Raw genomic sequence first — 22,703 nt, 5'->3', positions numbered from 1 at the left:
GAAAATATGAGATCATGACCTGAGCCAAGATCAAGAGCCAGGTACTTAATTGAGTGAGCCACCCAGGTGCCCCTATTAATGAGATTTCTTATGGTCACTCTAAATTATCCAACACTGTAATTCAGTAATTAAAATTTTATAATCTCAGGTATTAATCCAAGCTTCTGAGTACATTTAAAAATAAGACTTTTTCTCAATTCTCTCATAGGGACCAGAAGTACATGGTCATCCTGCCTTCCTAAGGTGAGGTGTGGCCTGATCTATGTCTGTCCACTCTCTCCTCTACCATCTTTCTAAGAAAGAGGAACTGGGAGACAGAGAGCTAAAGGAGGCAAGAAAGTTCTTTCATAATTTTCATGATGTAGATTGGCCTTCTGTTCTGGGCTCAGAAGATATTTAAACTAATTCCCTCTCTTGAACCCTCAGCGTAACAGGTCTCTCACCTGTGATTTCTTTGACTCATATGAGCTGCACAATCCATGTTCATCAACTGTTTTTCATTTGTATGTTTGTTTCTTCATTCTCATCTCCTACTAATACAAAGGTGGGTCTCAAGTGTTGTGGGTTGCTTTTTTTTTTGTCTTTTGTTTTTTTTTTTTTAACCTATTTGCTACCATTTGATTCTATCGGACAGGACAGGGTCAAACAAGACCTGATTCTCTCTTTTGAGCTTCTTCATTTGTTTGGAGAACAAGACTCACAGGCTCCAGGAGCTCCCTCCAAATATATCCCCCACCAAATTTCCTTCTAATTCCCAACCAGCTAACATTTTATATTCCAACTTTGGGTGAGTGGTTTCAAGACACATGTAACCAGCTTTCTTTACAAATCCTGCACATGTCCTGGCAGCTCCTTTGGAATGATTGCATCTCTTATTTTACACTGTTTCAGTAGAAACTTTCATTCAGCAGGCTGCAACATATGTAGTGGGCCCTGCATGGTGCCTGGGTGCATGTATGTTTGCAGTTGGCTCTCTCTCTGCAGTGAGCATGCAGTCTGAGGACACAGAGGAAATTCATAGGTCACCATGTAGGGATGACAGAGTGAAGTGGCACCAACTCAAACATAGGCACTACCTGGTCAAAGCATAAATCCTAGAGATAACATCCTAATTTTGCTTGGTAACAGTTAGCTACTGTTTCTCAACCCTGCCTACAGCATCATTCTTGACCTGCATTATCCACAAAACATCCTCACGAGAAAAGACAAATGCAAACAACGGTTCCTTGCTTTTCAACAAGTCTCTGGCCAAGGAGTTAGAACACCCATTTCTCTGCCTCCCAGGCATTCCTAAACTCCTGATTCAGCTGGGTAAAGGGAACCTTTATCCTCTTCTCTGGGAGAGCGGAGGAAAATGTCAAAGTAAAGTCATTTTACTTATGGATGTGATGTTATTTTTATTACTTAGCTTCTAACATTAATGAAAATGAAATAAACATATTTAAATAAAAGTATTTGTTGGTTCTAGTCTATCCGGGGCTAATTATGAAGGCTAGGATTTCTAACAGATGTAGACAAACAACTTTAAAAATTCTGTTCTCTCTAGCCAAAAGAGCAAGATAAAAGCAGAGAAAGAGAAGGGGCTTAGAATAACAATAAATATGTATACACAAAACAATATGGCTCTAAAATACATGATGCAAAAACTGACAGCTGAAAGAAGAAATCACCTAATGCACATTTGTAGTTGGGGAATTAAACACTCCTCTCCCTGCAATGTATAGAACTACTAGAAAAAAATCAGACAGAGAGAAGATCAGAACAACATTGTACAAAAATGTCTAATTAATATTTATAGAATATTCTAAGTGACAACAGCATAATCTACATTCTATTCAAGTGCTTACACATCATGGGATTGTTCCCAGAGAAAGAAAAACTTATTTTCACATAAAAACTTTACACAAGTGTTCAAAGTTTTATTAATAATGTAACATATCCCGAGTCATAAAATAAACCTTAACTAACTTAAAAGAATGGAAATCATGTAGAGTGTGTTTTAGAATAGAAACAAAGTAGAAGTGTATCAAAGAAAAACAACAAGGACATCTTCAAACACACGGAATTTAAGCAGCATACTTCTTTCTAAGTAATCCTTGGGTCAAATAGAAAATCTCAAAGGAGATTAAAAAAAAACAAAAAACAAAAAACAAACACATCGGGACTCTGTTCATAGAGGCCAAACCTGGAAATGACTCACTGGGCACATGGTTAAACAGACTGCAGTAATCCACACCATAGGCTACTTCTCAACCATAAAAGCAAGAAACTATTGATATGCAACTACTTGAATGAACTTCAAGGAATAATGTTAAGTGAAAAATGCTAATCTCAAAGTTATGAACTGTCTTATTTTAGTTGATACACTATTTTTTGAAATATCAAAAGTATAAAGATGGAGAATAAATTAGTAGTTGTAGTATGTGTCAAAAGAAGACTGTGGCCTCCTGTCTTATTTGGACAGGGCATGGCCCAGCTGTGAGTGAATGGGAACCATTCATCAATGCTCTTCTCACTATCTGTGTTTATTCTTGTGAAAGTGTCTGACTCTAGCACAGTGGGGACACAGTGAGGGAACAAGGAAAAGAAGACATATATTTTCTTTAGAATGGGAAATCCATTTTATTGTAATGAGATATAGCCTTTTATTTTTCCTCTGAAGGACTCTAACCTTCTACGATTGGCCTAAATTAATTTCATCTTTCCTTTGGTTTCCATAGCAATGTACTTCATACTCATATTGCCAAGAACAATTCTCCTAGTGTTATATTTACCAAATAATTCGGAAATATTTCCTGTCATTTTTTTTTTCTGGTTGTAGCTGGTCATATCAAAGAATACCACCACTTTGCAAGAAGAAAGTGTGCATAGAACACATTCAGTGATCAATGACTCGATGTTCATGAGGTTAATCAATGAATAAATATGCGAAATTCAAATTGTATACCCCTTATTCTTTTCCCAAGCGTCAGATAATTCAAGTTAAAAATCATACAGCCATCTCCTATAAGAAGATCTTTGTGTGGGGTATGTATTTACAGAAATGCACAGGAAAGAATGCGCATGTTCTCAGGGCATTACAATCTTTTTTTTTTTAATTTTTTGTTTTAATTCTTAATGTTTATTTATTTTTGAGAGAGAGAGAGAGAGAGAGAGAATGAACAGGGGAGGCTCAGAGAAAGAGGGAGACACAGAATCTGAAACAGTCTCCAGGCTCTGAGCTGTCAGCACAGAGCCCGACACGGGGCTTGAACTCAAGGACCGCAAGATCATGACCTGAGCTGAAGTTGGACGCTTAACTGACTGAGCCACCCAGACGCTCCAGGGTCTTACAATCTTGATTGCATCCTTATATGCTCTGCAGGAGAAGCAGAAGGTCTGGGAAGCACAGAGGAGGGGCATTTAGGCCTGGGCAGGGAATGCTGAGGTAGTGTGTGTGTGTGTGTGTGTGTGTGTGTGTGTATTTTGGGTTCCTAGACTCAATTCCAATGTGTTGGAGGGGGAATTTCCCCACACATTCCAGGAATTGTCAGGATACTAGCTTTGTTTCCTAAAATTCAACTCAGTTTTGACACTATTTACCCAGAGATAGCATCAGATTCCACAGATTGAGAGCTTAGTCCCACGAGACTGCCCTCCCCCCAATTCAGATGATAGACATAAACCCCCATTGTTACCTGTGTTTCTGACAGACTACAGAGCAAAAGTTCCCATCATACCTCTCCTTGGTTTAAGTATTGCTAGAAAGGCTCACAGAACTCAGAATGTTTTACTAGATCACCAGATGATCATACAAGGACATAACTCAGGAATAGCTATATGGTAGATGCATAGAGTGAGGTTTGGGGGAAGGGCACCAAGCTTCCATGGTGTTCAGGTGCTGCTCCCCCGAGCACCAACACATGTTCACCAATGCAGAAGCTCTCTGAACCCAGCTCATTTGGGGTTTTACAGAGTCTTCATTACACAGGTACCATTGATTAAATTATTGGCTCTGGGTCACTGAACTGAACCTCAGCCCCACTCTCCTCTCCTGAGGTCAGGAGTGGGACTGACAGTTTCAACCTTTTAATCACAGGGTTGGCTCCCTGGCAATCAGCCCTGTTTGGGTTCCAAGAATCACTATTAACATAACAAAGGACACCTTAGTTGCTCTCAAACCTTAGGAAATTTCAAGGGTTTTAGGAAAACCAGAAAGAGGATGAAAATTAAATATATATTTCTTATTAAAAAACACAATATCACTGTGTGTGTGTGTGTGTGTGTGTGTGTGTAGAAAATGGCACAAATCAAAAGGCAGGAGACTGAAGCAGTGGTTTCTCCTGGTCAGGACAGGTTAACAGTCCTTAGAGCTCATAGGTAGGTGACAGTTCCTCTTCTGACCATGAGTCCAGCTCCTTCTGCTCTTCCTGTGTGCCAGGACTTGTATTTGCCTTGTACTTGCATTCTCCCTTTTAACGTTGAACAAAGTGCTTCACCTCTCCAGTTTCTTCATCTGAAGAACAGAGATTAGATAATAATGGCTCCACCTCAGAGGCTCTGGTGAGGTGTGAAAGTTCATCTACAAAGAGCTCTGAAAGCAAGTTCAGCTGGAGAGAGCACCTGGCAAATGTTAACAGGTAAGGTGATGGGGGTGAGCATGAACATCCTTGGGAAACTGACAAGGGAAAGTGTACATAATATACATGAGAAACACTGACAATGGTACTGGGGAACCAGGCCTGAGAGTCTCCAAAGGGCTAAGTGTGCAGCTGTGTGTGTCTTAAATCTACTGCTTTCCAGAAAGCCAGACTGTTGATGAGAGAGCTCTGACCTCTCCTGGGTATTATCAGTAATAATTACTGTTAACTGCCGTTCACATTTGTTTAGTACTCTACAGTTTATGAAGCACTTCCACATACACTCTTGTCATGCTCATCCACTGGGAGTTGTTGGGGATTTCTGAATGGATGCCAAGGGGGTATTCAATAAAATGCCCAAGGCTGCTGTCCTCACCTCCAGGCTCCAGGCTGTAAATCTGGTCACATTCACTGGCATTAAAATCACCTGATACATCCAGATAAATTAACAGGAATGGCTGGGTGGCCATTCTCTGAACTGCCCTCCACTGGCTGCAGGTGGTGGTATCCATTATGCTACCAGAAGTGCAGTGAGATACACTAGTGAGTGTGGGGGTCAGACTACCTCATGTCTGTTCTAGTCCCAATACCTCCCTAGCCTCTGGAATCAGAAAAGATAACTATTTTTATTCCCATTGCCTTTTTAAAGAACATGATACACAGAGAAAGACAGATACCATATGGTTTCACTCTTATGTGGATCTTGAGAAACTTAATAGAAACCCATGGGGGAGGGGAAGAAAAAAACAAACAAAAAAAGAGGTTAGAGTGGGAGAGAACCAAAGTATAAGAGACTGTTAAAAACTGAGAACAAACTGAGGGTTGATGGGGGGTGGGAGGGAGGGGAGGGTGGGTGATGGGTATTGAGGAGGGTACCTTTTGGGATGAGCACTGGGTGTTGTATGGAAACCAATTTGACAATAAATTTCATATATTAAAAAAAAAGAACATGATAAAGATTGTTGAGGAAACTGGTATACAAATACATTAATAAATAAAATAAACAATTCTAATTTTAAAATAGTGGGGAAATCTACTGAGTAAGGGCTTTATTGAATTATTCTCTGTTAAGAAACTATTCCTATTCCTGTGCCAAACTGTCAGCTTGCTTGGTAGGGTGGACGAATGCTCAGAGCCCAAGGCTTTAGGGAAAGGAATGGATAGGACATCTCATGCTTTTGCCTGAGATTCAAAGCAGCTGACACCTGTTGGGGAGAGCCTGATGGCCTGGGATCACAAATTCCAGGTGGATGGAGATGAACAAGTCCCCTGAAATAAAATTCTCAAGGTTTGAACGAGATGAAAAGGCAAGCTGATTGCCAAGCTGGCCCAGAATCAAAAAGAACCAACAGTCAGTCTGACTCTGGGGTCTAGGGGCTCATGATCATCTGTGTCCCAGGGATAGGCTGCTCCTAGAAGCAGTGGCTCCAAGTGATTTAAAGAGTCATGACACTATGAGCAATAGTACTTGAACATCAAAACTAGGTGTGATTGGATATTGTCCTTCCTGGGGCCCTTGGGGCCAGGAGAGGCTACGTGATGGTGTGGCCACAAAAGGTGAAAGTCAGGTCCAGCTGTGTTGAAGGCCTCTTCACACTACCTGAGCTGGACCTCCTACTCCAGCCTGCACAGGCTCCAGCATTGTGGTGATTGTGGGACACCAGGGTCAATGGAGTGCCCCACTCTCCCAGTGGCAGTGGTCTCCATTGACCAGCAGAGGTTTCCTGGTACTGTCTGTGCCTTGTAGCATGGTGAGTGCTGAGGGATTCTCCCCCATGTGTGCAGAGCACAGGTCACTGCTGGGCAGTAAGTCTCCCTGAATGGAGTGGTACGACAGCCCTGGCCCTTGGAACATTTGGAAGCATGTAAGAGCCCAGGGACTTACTGGAAGGGAGAGGTTGGAAGCAGAAGGAGGATAAGACAGAAAGCTACTGAGGGTTCACAGATTTTAAGATGCTACAGGGAGTGCTTTAATTACATTCCAGAGCTGAAGATGCATGCCTTACTCATATGTGAGTTACATTATTCATATATTCATCTGTTACCAAAAAAAAAAAAACTATATAAAGGACCTTTGACAGCATGTATATTGTGTTTTTTTAAGTTTATTTATTTTAATAATAAGAGAGAGAGACAGTATGAGTGGGGGAGGGGCAGAGAAAGAGGGAGACAGAGAATCCCAAGCAGGTTCTTCACTGTCAGCACAGAGCCCAATGCAGGGCTCAAACCCACAAAACCGTGAGATCATGACCCGAGCTGAAACCAAGAGTCAGATGCTCAACCGACTGAGCCACCCAGGCACCCCTATATTGTGGTTTTAAAGACCAATTAGACATGGTTGGATTCTAAAGGATCATACCATATATTAGGATTAAAAATACATATACATAATTCTATTTATGTAATGTGTATATACTCATTTTACTGTAAAATGTATTCATTTATTAGTTTATTTTTTTAAAATTTTTTTTTTAATGTTTTTTATTTATTTTTGGGACAGAGAGAGACAGAGCATGAACGGGCGGGAGAGGGGCAGAGAGAGAGGGAGACACAGAATCCGAAACAGGCTCCAGGCTCCGAGCCATCAGCCCAGAGCCTGACGCGGGGCTCGAACTCACGGACCGTGAGATCGTGACCTGGCTGAAGTCGGACGCTTAACCGACTGCGCCACCCAGGCGCCCCCATTTATTAGTTTATAGAACAGCTGTCCATCTCCTCCCAATAGCACTAGGAGACACAGGATAGGAATAATCACCTTTCCCTTCTTAATACTGAAAGGAGTTCTGAAATGAAGCCAGTCAAATCCAGCCCCACACCGTCTCTATTCTCTTAGAAGAATGTTAAGTAAATTGCTTTTGTTAGCAACTGTTTAATCTCCAAGGCTGAAGTCTACTGTGATACCAGAACCTTGTCACATTGTTTCAGAGTGATCCTGACCTAACATTTCATGTTTGTTTACTTGTTTTTAAAAATACTTTATTTTTAAGTAATCTTTCCATCCAACGTGGTGCTCGAACTCAAACCCCAAGATCAAGAGTCACATGCTCCACCGACTGAGCCAGATGGACGCCCCCTAACATTTCATGTTTGTACACTCAATTCCTCATGTCTTGCTAACGTGACTTGTCCTAGCCTGGGGAGTTGGTGAAGACAGGATCTGGGTCTCACTTGGTCACTGCCGTGTCTCCAGGTTTAGAACATGTCTGGCATGGCATAGGCAGGTGGCACTGTTGAGTGAAGACAGAATAATGAACAGCAGGTGTCCTAGGAAAACATCTAGGAAAAGTTGTTTGGGCAGGAGAAGCTTCCTGGCTGCAAGAATCCCTATGCAAGAATCTGAGGACTGGATTTCCCACCCAGTAGGTATCAGGATAATAATTCCTCCAAAGAGCCATCTGCTTCATTGCTGGCAGTCAGAGCTCTTTGCTCTCAGCCTGAAGCTGTCTACTCATCCTGGGCACCCACATTGGGTCCTCCAGGACCCAGCAGAGCCCCCAGTGGACTCTCCCAGCTCCCAGCCATTCTTCCCTCAGGGCTACTTCTGTCCCACACAATCACTGCCCTTCCTGACTTGTGTGTCAGGCCAAGGGGCATCACCGCTGTCCCCTACAAGCCCCAGGACCACACTGCAGCTTCACTCCAGCCATGCTCCTCAGGCATTTATTTGTCTACAAAGTCTGTCACATAAAAAACATGAGTGTCACAGATACATGATGGGCAAAACCTGATATATTCTTGTCTTTTTACAAACCCTGATATTTCAGAGTTCCTTTCTTAGTATAAACCATTTTACTTGCCAAGAACACTAAATTTTAGTCATGATCTAGTAAAGACAAATGGCTAGAATTCTCCAGATCTCCACAACTCTTTTTCCCATGGCTGCCAGCAGCTGGCACAGAAGCTACAGTCCCTGAAGTGGGCTTCAGAAGAAGGGCTGAGAGCTATCTGCCTGCCTTCTCATAAAACCAGAAATGTCACAGCAATACTCCTAGGTGAGTCCACTGCACAGGGGACATATGAAACACCCATAAGTTATAGAAGTTCATTCTCATTGACTATGGGAGATGGACACCCCATAAGTGTCTCCAAGAGCAGTGCTATAGCATCCCTGCCAGATTCCTGAGGATGAGAGGACACAAATCTACACATAACAACCTAGATACAAGCACATTTTAGACAATACACACTTGGATGGCTCTTAAAATAGTGGGTCAGACTTCAGAATTTTCCCCCAAAAAAAGCCAGGCCCATGAGCCTGTTTCCTGCCTTCTCCTTCTATGCCTCCATCTTGATATTGACCCTATGAATTTTATCTTTTCTGTTGTAAAGAAATGGAGAAACAAAGTAACAGAGAAACCACAGACTCTTCTTTCCCAGTCCCAACTCCCTATATCTTGTCTCATTTTGATTTCTTTCCAGGTTGACCTTGCTCCTTGCCACACTCTAGGGAGAGCACTTCACAAGAGAGGACCTCCCTTGACTCATTAGTGCCTGTGATGTGAAGGATCCTGCACTTCCAGGGCCAAGTTGAAGGGTCAACCTTTGTAGACACCCTGATGGCTAGGAAGAGTGGAAGGGTCTTAATACTAGATTGTGTTTCTATCAGTTTGAATTTCCAACCTACAATATTTAAATAATGATCCCTACCCTGGAACATCCTAGGAAACATAACTTCACCTCTCTATAAAAGCATTTTTTGTATAGCAAGATTAGCAAGTATATCATTCTCCAAATAAAACAGCAATCCACCTACCAATCTAAGTAGTGCATGATAAAACAGTTTTCCAGAAGCTCCTATTAAATATTCAAACAAACACTATAAATGCTTCAGGGCCACTTTATGGGTTTCTTGGATGGCAATTGTAAAATCATTAAAGATCTCCAACACAAATCAAGCTACATAACTTAGATGATTTATTTCAGGGACTCATCAATGCTGTGAAATAATGCAGTGTGTGTGTGTGTGTGTGTGTGTGTGTGTGTGTGTGTGTGTGTGTCTCCAAATGCCACAAGCCTTACACAGACATTTGCATCACTGACTCACCAGTAGCAATCCCCATGACAGCACCACCCAGCAAGCAGAGGGGCCGAGTTTCAGAAGCAAGCTTATCAAGGCACACTGTCCCACATCAGTCTACATGCTGGTGGAGATAAAGCCATAACAAAATAGGACCAGACCAAGGTACAGAAGCAGAAAAGCTTCTGTGATGTATATCCCTCTCCCCTCAAAGGTGCCTCCAGCCCAGATACAACTTCCCCTGAGCCGAGGACATGCTGTCCTTTCCTGGCATTTTTTTTTTCTCAATCTTGCAGCTGGGATATCTTTGCCCACAGACTTATCTTCACGTGGATCTCAAGGTTACTTTCTCTTCTCTTCCTCCTAGGACATTCTCTCCATTTTGCCCCACACATTCCCACAGATATTTCTCATGCATTCTCCCTCCAAAGCAGCTGGCACAGAAGCTACAGTCCTTCAAGTGGGCTTCAGAAGAAGGGCTGAGAGCTATCTGCCTGCCTTCTCATAAAACCAGAAATGTCACAGCAATACTCCTAGGTGAGTCCACTGCACAGGGGACATATGAAACACCCATAAATGATAGAAGTTCATTCTCATTGACTATGGGAGATGGCCACCCCATAAGTGTCTCCAAGAGCAGTTCTATAGCAGAGCACTCTGTAGGCACAGAGGGAATCACACAGGAATGCCCATGAGCTCCTGGATGAGAAGGAAGAATGTCACCACTACTACACTGCCATAACAGGATTCTGGAGCTTGAGTTTTCCACAGTTTAATCTCCCCTCCCCTCAGGGAAGAGAGTGAAGGGTATAGGAGCTGAGTTAAAGCACACACAGACCAGGGAGAACTGTTTAGTTTATTGTCCTTTATAGTGTCTAGTTCAAACAGCTATTTCTGTTTCTGTATGTTCATACTTGGGACCCTCAAGTGTAGTAAGAAGATATTTATGTAGCCATATCCCAAGCTAAATCCTAAAAGGATGACATAGATAAGCCAATAAGAATCTATTTTCACGACTGAGGGATTGCTAGAAGAAGGAAGAAAAGGTCAAGGCACAGGGAGGCTGCTCTAGTGCCACAGGGAGAGACAGGTCATGGGACTGAAATATAGTAACGTAGATATCACCTGCCCATGTTCCCTGTGGAACTGTATTTGAGTCTTATGTAATGCAGGGTGTCTGGACTAAAATTCAGAAGACATTAGTCCCCAGGCAGTGAGACTCAGACCCTGCTGATGGAGGGAGAAACCTTTACCCCAGCACACTGAGAGCAGCTCTGGGCAGGAGGCTGTGGTGCTTCGGGGGTGAATGACACATGAGCACACATGAAGACTCCTCCAGGAGACTCCTGGGGCTTCACGAAGCATGAGTGAAGGGAAAAGTGAGGAAGAGTGAGCCTGGCCAAGGCAGGGAAATAGTTCTTGTGGGCAGTCTTCTTTGTGATGGTTGACAAATAACTGATCCTGTCCATGAGAGGATTTTGGAGAATAGAACATAAGCTTTGGGTTACATGAACGGGGGGCCTGGCACCCCATGCCATTTATTTAACTCTTCCCAGCTTCAGTTTCTTCATCTTTGGAAACAGAGATAACATCTGCCACTCAAACAATTATAAGGAATGCAGTGTTCATGCACGTGCAGCATTTAATCTCTCCCTTGGCACTCATCACATATTCAGTGAATGTTGATAAAAAAATATGAATGCATCGTGACCACATACTGGCAAAACCCATATTCTTTGAAGGACCTTATTTGTTTTACTAGGATTGATCTTGTTCACTTTGCACTGATATTACTATAATAAGACTCATGGGTCTGACTTGGTCTCTGGGTATCAGGAAACAAAATGACCTTACAGTCACTGTGAAGGGCCCCTTGATAATGGTTAGGTTGGAGTGATAGGACTCTGGACTTTGCCTGAGAGCCTGTCTGAACATTGAAGCAGATCCAGAGAGGTTTTAGAGAATGACCTAGTCTCTCCCTGGAAGATCTTTCCAATGCACCTCCATGCACACATGGAGGGCAGATACTTCCCAGAGAGGTCAACCAAATTGGGTACCTCTTGTTAATTAAGATAATTTATGAAGGTTATCTCAACCATGATTTGTCTGCCTGTCAGACTATGTCAAAATTCCAGCTTAGATAGCAAGCTATGCTGGATTCATTCTTGCATCTGGTAGATCTCACTGGTGCTAACTCTGTACTGGGGGGTTGTAATGGTAACTGGAGATACTGTGTCAAGTAAACACCATCTCTGTCCTTTCTTCAAATGGTGGGGACAGACAATTATGCCACAGTGAGATGGAGGCCCTGGTGGAGGGAATCACTGTGTGCCATGTCCAAACTAGAGTCACAGTAGACTTCAAGAAGTGGGGTGACACCTGAAGTCAGAATGACAAGTAGGAATTAGCCAGATGGAAAGGGGTAGAGTGGAAGTTCTTAATTTGGTAATTGCTTATTTGGTACCTCTTCTGCTGTCCTATGCTCTGATTATAGAATGATGAATTAAATAGTTTTGTCTAAGGAGGCAATAAACATGGAGTAGCAATTGCAGGGTGGTGGAAGTTGCCAAGAGGTGACCTTAATCTCTCCAACTTGGTGGACAGAAGCAGGATGGCTGTGGAAAGCCTTAAGCTGGGACTTGAATGCTTGGCAAGAGTTAGGTGGTGGTGGATGGAAGAACATTTCAGACAGAGGGGAAAGGGTATATTAAGGATCAGGAATTAGAAAAATGTTGCCACTTCCAAGGAAGGTAAAGAATGCCAATCTGTAGTGGCACCTGTAACTGCCTCAGTCAGTTAAGCGTCTGACTTCAGTTCAGGTCATGATCTCACAGTCCGTGAGTTTGAGTCCTGGATCAGGCTCTGTGCTGACAGCTCAGAGCCTGGAGCCTGCTTCGGATTCTGTGTCTCCCTCTCTCTCTCTGACCCTCCCCCACTCACGCTGTGTTTCTATCAAAAACTGAATACACGTTAAAAAAAAATGCCAATCTGTATACAACATGGGGAGAGGAGGGAAGGGTGAAAGTGGAGAGGTGAGAAGGACCTGGTCATGAAGCCATGGAACTCAGGTTATACTGCATGAGCAGCTGGAAGCGTTTTAAAGATGACCATGACATTTAGATGTTTTATTTAGGCAAACCATGCTTTTGACTCCAGTATGGAGAACGAATTGAAGGTGAGGCTGGAAGTGACTCTACTGCCTAGAACAGGTCTAGTGGACCAGGGGAGCTGAAAATCCAATTAAGAGTCTACTTTAGTAATTCAGAGGATGGTGATTTGAACATCAGTGGAGGAGGCAGTCCTAAATTATGGGTGGGTTATGGAGAAAGTTTGGCAGATGCCAGCTGAAAGTAACATATCAAAACTTCTTTCTGATGTAAATGGATAACCTTTCTTGGTTTAACAGATTGCTTAATCCCAAGCCCTTGCAGAAAGAAGAGTGGCTGGTTTATCAGACTTCTGGACAAAGCAGGTAACAGTGGCACCACCTGCCCACTGAACTTTCCTGTTAGTCCTGCTCCCATTGTAAGACTTTCGTGAGGCCTGAGATTTGCTCTTCAGCGTGGTTGCAATCATTAGTGGACGATCTTAGACATGATTGTACTAAGCACCAGCTTTTAGTGATGAGTGCCACAGGAGAACCCAGAAGAGGTTAAATTATCTTCTGATACCATGTTAGCTGTCAAAACTCCCAGCCAATCAGGCTTCTGTATGCTTCTCCTTCCAGCTCCTGATGATCAGAAGACTAGCACCCTCGGATACTATTTTCCAGAGATTGCTGCAGCAGAAGTAAGGCTCATCAGTCTCTGTCTCATTTCTTTCTAAACCTTTGTCAAAGAAACAGGACTGCATTTTTATCTTACTAAAGATGATCAAATTTAATTAGTGTTGAAAACTTTTTTTGCTTAAGATTTGTTCAACTTAGGCTTCTTTCTAATTAACATGGCATTTTAAACAAAACATATTCCTTACTGTGATCGAGACTGTTGTGCAACCAAATGTTAATTTCCCAGCCTCTGTTGTAATTGATTGTGACCACAGGACTGTTGTGGGCAGTGGGTTGTAGCTTTACATGATGTAAACCACTTCCGAGTCTGGACCTTAACCATATCCCATATGATACGCTAGGCCTCTCTTCCTTTTCTGTGATTCCCAGGAACCCAGGAACCCTGGGTTCCCTGTTTCAGGTGGCAGAGGTACAAAATATAAGACTACCACCCAACTCCATTGGATTTTGCTTGAGTGAGACACAAATCATCCATCATTGGATCTGTTAAACCAATTGAATTTTGGCTTTTATTTATTAACGTAGCATAGCATAGCATATATAGACTAATGCACCTTGTAACTCTAAACAGTATGACTCCTATTGGTTTTCCAGGTCAAACTATTCATCAGCACATTTGAAGAAGCCCATATTCAGGCTGCTCCCTTTGCCTCTTCTCAAAAGAACATGAGTATGAAGAAAACTGTTCAAAAGCCTATAGTACATTAAGAAGTATAATAATAATAGTTGCATTTATTTGGATGTGGGGATAGGCAGGAGCAGAGATGATGGGAAACTGCTAGATAGTAGGGTCTTTCAGAGAGAGAGAGAGAGAGAGAGAGAGAGAGAGAGAGAGAGAGAGAGATCTGGAGGAGGAGTGCATCGTATTCTGATGTGTTTTGTTCTGTGGGCAGTGAGAAGAGATGATCAATGCTATGTTGAGTCTGCTGATTATTTTTTAAAATCTGGATATAAGTACTTTTACAAATATTTAGATTAATAGCATTCTGTTACATCAGATGAAGAATACAGAAATCTGAATATATCCTGTAATAAAAACAAACCCACTGTAACTAACTTTGGGAATTGGGTATTCGACCTAAAAAAGGCAAAGTTTTTGGTTTGATATTTCTACCTTGTATCTAATGAGTGGTTTGTCTGTATGTAAATATACATACACATCAGCAGGTCATGGTCCCTGGTCACATCCTTTGTGATGCAACAGTGCAAGCAAAATGGGTCACTGTAAGTTTTTAACAGAATATGTCAATCTACTCCAGAAAAGTTGTTTTTACAAATGTTAAACAGAGAAATAAAATGAGTCCACAAACTAACCAATGTTTTATTTAACATTAACTACACAATATTCCAGTACTATCCCATGTTTACAATCCATATTTAAAGTACCTGTGGATATCCAGGTTGAGAATCCAGTGAACAGTTGGATATACATGACTGAACTGTACAAGAAAAATCTGTACTGAAATTGTAGATTTTTGAGTTATCACTATATAAATTGAAGCCATCATTACTCTTCAAATGAGCTCTCCCAGAGAAAAGGTGATAATAAGAAAAACAAAATCCTAAGGCCCCACAGGAATACTCACATTAAGCAACAAGGTTCTATGCAGAGGCTGTGAAGCAGGTAGAATGTGTGTGTAGAGAAATGAGCTGGTGTAGTATCAAGAAGGGCATGGAGTGGTGCTGGTTGATGCTGAAAACCTCCTAGCATAGAGCCCAGAGAAGTCCATCTGACCTGGAAGGGAAGAAGTCAGTGTGACCCTGATGATAAGCAGCCTGAGCTGGATGGTCTGTGTTCAGAGGTGATTGGAAGGAAGTTAAGGGCACACAGTGAGTGTGGACAATCCCGAGTTTGGGAAATTACCAAAAGGATGTGTGACTGAGGTAGATTTTTTCTTTTAACATAAGGTGAGTTAGGTTAACATGCTGATGGGAAAAAGTCAGAAGGAGGGGAAAGGAAGGATAAAAAATCTGTCCCTAAAGGTAGACAGAAAGAATGGGGGTGCATGGAGGCCTCTTCTCCTAAGATGGGGCAGGTTGAGACTCTCATCTGCACACATCTGTGTTGGGTGTTGGAAGTTTGGAAAACTCCCTGTGAGTGGAGTCTGTCTCTATAGTGAAGAATATCTGCTGGGAGAGGAGATGAGATGAAGAAGGGGCTATAGAAATTTGAAGTCTCTGTAGAAAATTGGGGAAGAGGGCTTTTTTATGGAAATATAGGAGGTCTGTTCTCACGATTTTAGGTTGGGCACCATGTATGGAGTTTTTTGTTTTTCTCAAATGATGCGTAGTAACATATTTGTAAAAGTGACAACAGCAGACACTGAAGTGATCTAGGGTTGGAGTTTTGTGGAATGGGTGTGATTGATGCAGAGAAAGATAAGAGAGTGAAGTTTCAGTAAAAAATGTTTATGATGTTTATGTATTTATTTTATTTATGTATTGTTTACAGTGATATCTCTGAATCCAGGAAAGATAGAGAATGGAATAAATATATGATTTTGCAGATAGATAGAAGTGAGACAGGGTAAGTGGTCTTAGTCTGTCACCAGAAATGGGGCTCATAGAAGGCAGTTCCTGGCACTTTGAGAGTGGGTGGGCATAGCAGACCAAGACGAAACTGGGATGGATGTTCCAGTTCTAAGGTAACACTGTCTCCTTCTCATAAGGTCTCACTTTTACATTAGCTACTGGGTCCTTTGTTTCTTTTATGATAAGAATTAAACAGAATAATTTGTTTTTTCCCTTTCTTTACCATTTAAGAGACAAATTTGATGTTCTAAATAAAAAAAAAAACAAAATCCTTCACAATCTCTGCTTTAATGGATATTAGACTCTAACCCATCGTCTGTCCATGCATTCATCTATCCATTCTTAAAACATCCTTAACATGACTCATTATCCTCCCTGCTCTAGCCCCCTAAGAGACTAGACATAGAGACCATGGGTTATGTGCTCTGCTCTTGAAGTTCTTCCTGACCATGACACCTGGTCTCTGCTCTCAGGCCACACTAGTGTAGTGTCACACTTATTGTCAAATGTCTGGTCAGTCTCCAGCACCTCCCACAGTCACATGGCTTCACCTCATCTGTCTCTTTGCATATGCATGTTTGTTTTTCATCATTTTATTACAAAGTCTGACTTTATAATGCCAGATGACTCCAATCATTAGCAGATATTCTATATCAAATAATAGATAACATACTTTGTGATCAGTTGCTTTCTCTGTAATAAGAATAACATCTCAATTAAAACAATGGAGCCTAGGGGTGTCTGGGTGGCTCAGTCAGTTAAGCGTCTGACTTCAGCTTAGGTCGTGATCTCATGGTTCATGGGTTCAAGTACTGCATCATGCTCTGTGCTGACTGCTTGTTCAAAGCCTGGAGGCTGCTTCAGATTCTGTGTCTCCTTCTCTCTCTGCCCCTCCCCTGATCGTGCTCTGTCTCACTCTATCTCTCAAAAATAAATAAATGTAAAAAAATTAAAAAAAACAATGGAGCCTAAAATTAAGTTTCTGCAAGAGTGCAAAAACATGCCTATTTTGTTGTATTTTGTATTCTAAACCTGCATTGTGTTGATTACATGGTAGGGAGCCCCTCAATAAATATTTATAGGATAAATAGCTCATGGTTTACAGCTATGGCTTATTCAAAGGAGTTTAACAGTGTCCAGAGTACTACAAATAGAAACATAAAATAGCTAGTTCCATGGTTTGTAGTAATAAAACATAACTAAATGAATAAATGATTGATTGGATCACAAAGACTAATATTCCTTGCAATCCTGAGTAGGGTAAAATGGGAATCAGGTTGGGAATATTTTGATATTTCAGAGATTACTTGGGAAGCTCAAATAGGCAGCATTGTTGAACAACCTCTATTAGGGGTTCTGTGGGATATATTCCTCATAGCAGGCATAGAAGTCTGTACTTCATACTCACTACTGTTGCCAGAAAGGCTGATGAGAAGTGAAAGGTCTGTGATCATAGTCTAATCTCCTGACCTAGACACACAGCCACAGACTTGGATGAGGGACTGGAAAACACATGTTCCAGAGCCACTGAGGTAGCATCTTTGGGAATCTACACCTACAATAAGTATTCCAGACAACCCCAATACACACTAGTGTTTGAACACCAATGGTAGATGCAACACCACTGAGACCCTTCAGTGAGATTATGAAGACCTGAGATTTGGAGTCCGGTTGGCCATACCCAGGAGTGTGTGGTTTAGGATCCATCACCTAACTCCCCTGAGACTTCTTTTCTCTTGATGAACATCAGTAATGCTCTAACTTCTTCCTCAGGAGTCTTTGGAAGGCCTAATGTGGTAGAGCACATGAAAGAATGTTGAAAATCAGCAATTGTTGCTGAAATAACAAGCCCCAGATTAGGAGTAAGCCTGTGCCTGAGGTCAGCAGGTGACTCTTTGTCCAGAATTTGAAGTACATATTCAGTTGCTATTGGAGATATCTAATCGCCAACTAACCTTTGTGGCAAAAAGGCCAGTAGTAAGAAATTTCAAGTGAGCTCCATCATTGTAAGTTAGTGTCAGGGCTTTGGGGAAGCAGCACTGCTGTGCAAACAATAGAGTGGGCTGCCCCAGATTGGAACTAGTTTCCCAGAGACTGAGACTCTGTCCTCACTGGTTTAGTTAATACAGAGAGTGAATAATCTTCCTCAGGAAAGCTTGGAGGATTCCTGTTTTGCTTTGAGTCAGGCCAATGACCTCCAAGTTCCCCTCCAATTTTATACTTTATCATTTTATGGCCCTATAACTAAGCTAACCAGTCACAGAGTGAGGCTGTTACTTTATATTATAATTTGCCATAAATACTTCAATGATAACCTCAGTGCATTAAAGAACTCTTAAGCCATTCTTTAAATACAAATTCCACTGAGAATAGTAGGTTATAAGGGACTTTGTGTTTTTATAGAGTCAAAAGGAAAAAAGATGTTAACCTGAAAAATGTGTAGTTTTCCTTTTAAATCTTTTTGAATAAGCTGATGTAACACTTCAAATCAGATCCTTTTGTTTCCCCATGACATTTCCTGCCACTCTACCCTGGATGATGGGAAGCCAGGAGTTCCAGCCTTAGAGCACACGCCTACTGAAGAAGCACAAAGTGGGGACAGGACTGGTGTAACAAATCTAAATGAAGATGCAGACATGTCCATCAAGTTCTAGAGCTTGATGATGTTGGAAGTTGTCTGGTCCTATTACAGAAGAAGCCACTGCGAACCAGAGATGAGCAGGGATCAGTTTCAGTGACACGGATGTTCAGTGTCTCTGCATGGCTGCTTCTCATGAGGACCATAGACTGGACCCAGTGTGTTTTAAACGTGATCATAAAGTGATTCTACCAAATTCAATATTCACTATTCACCTACATGACAGCTGAAAAGACCTTCACTTTGTCTCAGAAATAAATAAGCCAATAAATTCAGAAAAAAATGTTGGCTGTGCAGGATGTATTGATCTTTCTTTCTTTTTTTTTAATATATGAAATTTATTTTCAAATTGGTTTCCATACAACACCCAGTGCTCATCCCAAAAGGTGCCCTCCTCAATACCCATCACCCACCCTCCCTTCCCTCCCACCCCCCATCAACCCTCATATGTGCCTGAAGCATCATATCTAGTAGAGAAAGAAAAAAAATGTGTGCCTTATTTATTTCATGACCTGAACAGAGCCACTAGAAGCATTCCTCAAGGTATATTTTGTGGTTCACTAAATATGTGGAATATGAGTAAGTGAAAAGCGAAGTTTCACAATCAAGTATATTTGGTAGAATTATTCAGGATTCTTTCTTGTAAGGTTTCTCAGAACCTTTAGTATTAATGTACAGTAGGTATTTCCAAGAAGAATAGGGGTACTTATTCAGTACTCTTTGGTTACACATCTCAAAGTATTAGTGTTCTTTAGAACACACTTTCTAACTTAGAGACTTCAGATGAAGAAAAATACAAACAAAAAAAAATAACTGGAATTCATTTAGATGTGGCAGTGAGTAAAAAAAAAGAACACATCTACCATATGTAATAAAACAGCTTTTTTCAGTACTTTAATCCAGGACAATAAAAGAAAGTGAAAACTAGAAAATAAACTTATAACTTAAATAATTCACTAGAATATTAATAAGCCATAAATTCTGTGTAATAATGGAATTTGGAGGCATTTTGATATATACACAAAGAATCACAAAGAGTAGAGTTCTTAGAATAGCTTTCTTGCTGGGGCGCCTGGGTGGCTCAGTTGGTTAAGTGCTGACTTCCGCTCAGGTCATGATCTCATGGTTTGTGAGTTCAAGCCCCTCGTCCAGCTCTGTACTGACAGCTCAGAGCCTAGAGCCTCCTTTGGATTCTGTGTCTCCCTTTCTCTCTGCCCCTCCCCTGCTTGTGCTCTGTCTCTCAAAAATAAAATAAACATTAAAAAAATTAAAAAAGAAAGTAGCTTCCTTGCTGACAAAGAAAAGCAAATTAATTTACTGGAAAACTAGGAATATAAGGGTGCCTGGATGGCTCAGTGGGTTAAGCGTCTGACTTCAGCTTAGGTCATGATTTTGCAGTTCATGGTTTCAAGCCCCACATCAGGCTCTGTGCGGACAGTTGAGAGCCTGGAGCCTGCTTCAGATTCTGTGTCTCCCTCTCTGTCCGTCCTTCCCCCCGTCACACTCTGTCTCTATCTCTCCAAAATAAATAAACTTAAAAAAAAGAAAACTAGGAGTATAGGAAAACTTGTTTCACTTGATTTTATATATTATATATAATCATATATATATAATATATAATAAAAATTATATATTATATTTATAGCTAGCATTATACTTAATGATGAGAAACTGGATGCTTTTCACTTAAAATTAGGAACAAAGCAAAGATGTTCCTTCTTACCACTCCTGTTCAGCATTGTACTGGAAGTCATAGCTAATACAATAACAAAAGGAAATAAAAGAGAACAAATATTTTTCTCTTCTCAATACAGATTGAAAAGAGAAAAATAAAACTACTTGTTCCCAGATGACATTATTGTCTATGTAGAAAATCAAAAAACTCAACAAAAATTGTCTGGAATTAATAAATGTTTATACAGGATTATAGAATACCACATTAATATGCAAAAGTCAACTGCTTTCTTACATGTCAGCAGTAAATAATTGGAGTTTGAAATTAAAAATTAAAAAATACAATTCCATATGTTAGCACCAAAAAAAAGAGAAATACTTAGGTATAACTATACAACATGTGTAGAAGTTTTATATGAAGAAAACTACAAAGCTCTGATGAAAGAAATAAAAAACATGAGTAAATGCAGAGATCGTCCATGTCCATGGTTAGGAAGATTCCATATTGTCAAGATGTATTCTTCCCATCTTGATCTATAGATTTAATGATATCTCAATCAAAATTTCAGCAAGTTTTTTGTGGGTATGGGCAAATTTATGGAGAGGCAAAACACCCCAAATAGCCAACCTAATACTGAAGGATAATAGCCAGAGGACTGACAATACTCAATAACAATCAAGACTGTGTGGTATTGACCAAAGAGTAGACCATAGATAAATAGAACAGAAAAGAGAGTCCAGAAATAGACCCACACAAAAATAGTCAACTGATCTTTGACAAAGGAATAAAGGCAATTCAATGGAGAAAAAAATGTTTTCAAGGAAAGGTGCATTCCCATGAAGGAAAAAAAAAAAAGAAAAAGAAAGAAAAAAGAATATAGACATAGAGTTTTTAATTTTCACAAAAAGAAATGCAGAATGGATCATGGATCATAGATCTAAATATCTAAATACCTAAACACACAAATATAAAACTCCTAACATAGGAAATAAAATCTAGGTGACCTTCAGGTTGGTGATGACTTTTTAGATATAAAACCAAATCCATGAAAGAAAAAAAAAATGATAAATTACACTCAGTTAAAATTAAAAACTAGTTGGCTGTTTGCATTTTTTTTCCCCTGAGATATAAGGGCATACAGGAATTGATCCTGGCTTAGGTTTCAATTCGCTTATGTAGGCTACCAAGACATTAGAGCTATTTTCCGAGTAAGTCAACCACTTAAGCTAGCGTGAACAAATAATTTCCTTGTTTTGTTGATTCTCTATGAAGTTCTTTCTCCTAGAGATGTATTCTACCATTTTCAGTTTGGTGTTGCCATATTTGAATCAATGTTTCCTCAAATAAACTCTTGAAAATTAAAAATAAATAAATAAATAAATAAATAAATAAATAAATAAAACTAAAAATCTCCTGATCTGTGAAAGAGATTGTTAAGAGGATGAAAAGACAAATCAGTAACTGGGAGAAAATATTTACGAAATATATATCTGGTAAAGGATTGGTACCCCAAATTTGCAAACAACTCCTAAAACTCAATAATAAAACAGACAGCCCAGTTACAAAATGGGTGAATTATCTGGACAGACACTTCACCAAAGAAGATGACTGCATGGCAAACAGAGAGATGCTCAACATCATATGTCGTCAGAAAATTACATATTAAAATGATAATTTCATATTACTACACACGTATTAGAATGGCTAAAATCCAAAATACCGTAAGTCCAAATCCCAACAAGGCAGTGGGGCAACAGTAACTTTCATTCATTACTGATGGGAATGCAAAATGGCATAGACACTTTGGAAGACTCTTTGTTAGGTTCCTAGAAACCTAAAGATACTCTTACCATATGATCCAGACATTGAACTTCTTGGAATTTGCCCACTTACATGGAAAAACAAAAACAAAAAACCTAAGGTCTACAGAAAACACAAATGTTTACAGGGTCTCTATTCATTGCCAAAGCTTGGAATCAATCAAGATACCCTTCAATAGGTAAAGTGATAAACAAGCTGTAGGGATATTACTCAATGATACAAAGAAATAAGCTATCAAGCCAGAAAGGCATGGAGAACCTTAAATGCAAGGAGTGAAAGAAGCTAATTTAAAAGATAGCTTACTGATTCATGGTTCCAAATATATGAGATTTTTGAAAAGGCAAAACTAGGGTTTGGGAGAGGGAGGGAGGGATGAATAGGTGGAGATTAGGTGACAGTGCAGTGAAACTATTCTGTGTGATACTGTAATGGTGGATACATATAATCATTCATTTGTTAAATCCTATAGAATGAGCAAGACAAAGAGTGAACCCTAATGTAAACTATGGACTTTACTTAATGATGATGTATCTATAGTGGCTTGTTGATTGTACAAATGTACCACACTAATGAAACATGTTGATAATAATGGAAATTGTGTTTTGTGATGACAG

The 22,703-nt window shown here is 40.4% G+C and overlaps 1 long non-coding RNA gene across 1 annotated transcript; it reads left to right on the top strand.

Moving 5' to 3' along the window:
• Positions 1-4,548: 4,548 nt before the first annotated feature.
• On the top strand, positions 4,549-14,120 carry LOC131493139 (uncharacterized). Its single transcript, XR_009252485.1, has 3 exons — positions 4,549-4,619; positions 13,364-13,425; positions 14,018-14,120. It is a non-coding gene; the product is annotated as an uncharacterized LOC131493139 (long non-coding RNA).
• The last annotated feature ends 8,583 nt before the right edge of the window (positions 14,121-22,703 follow it).

This window comes from Neofelis nebulosa, chromosome 2 (genome assembly GCF_028018385.1).
Source record: "Neofelis nebulosa isolate mNeoNeb1 chromosome 2, mNeoNeb1.pri, whole genome shotgun sequence".
Classification (NCBI taxonomy): domain Eukaryota; kingdom Metazoa; phylum Chordata; class Mammalia; order Carnivora; family Felidae; genus Neofelis; species Neofelis nebulosa.
Note: the sequence above shows the minus strand (reverse complement) of the source record. Positions and strands in the feature narration are given on the sequence as shown.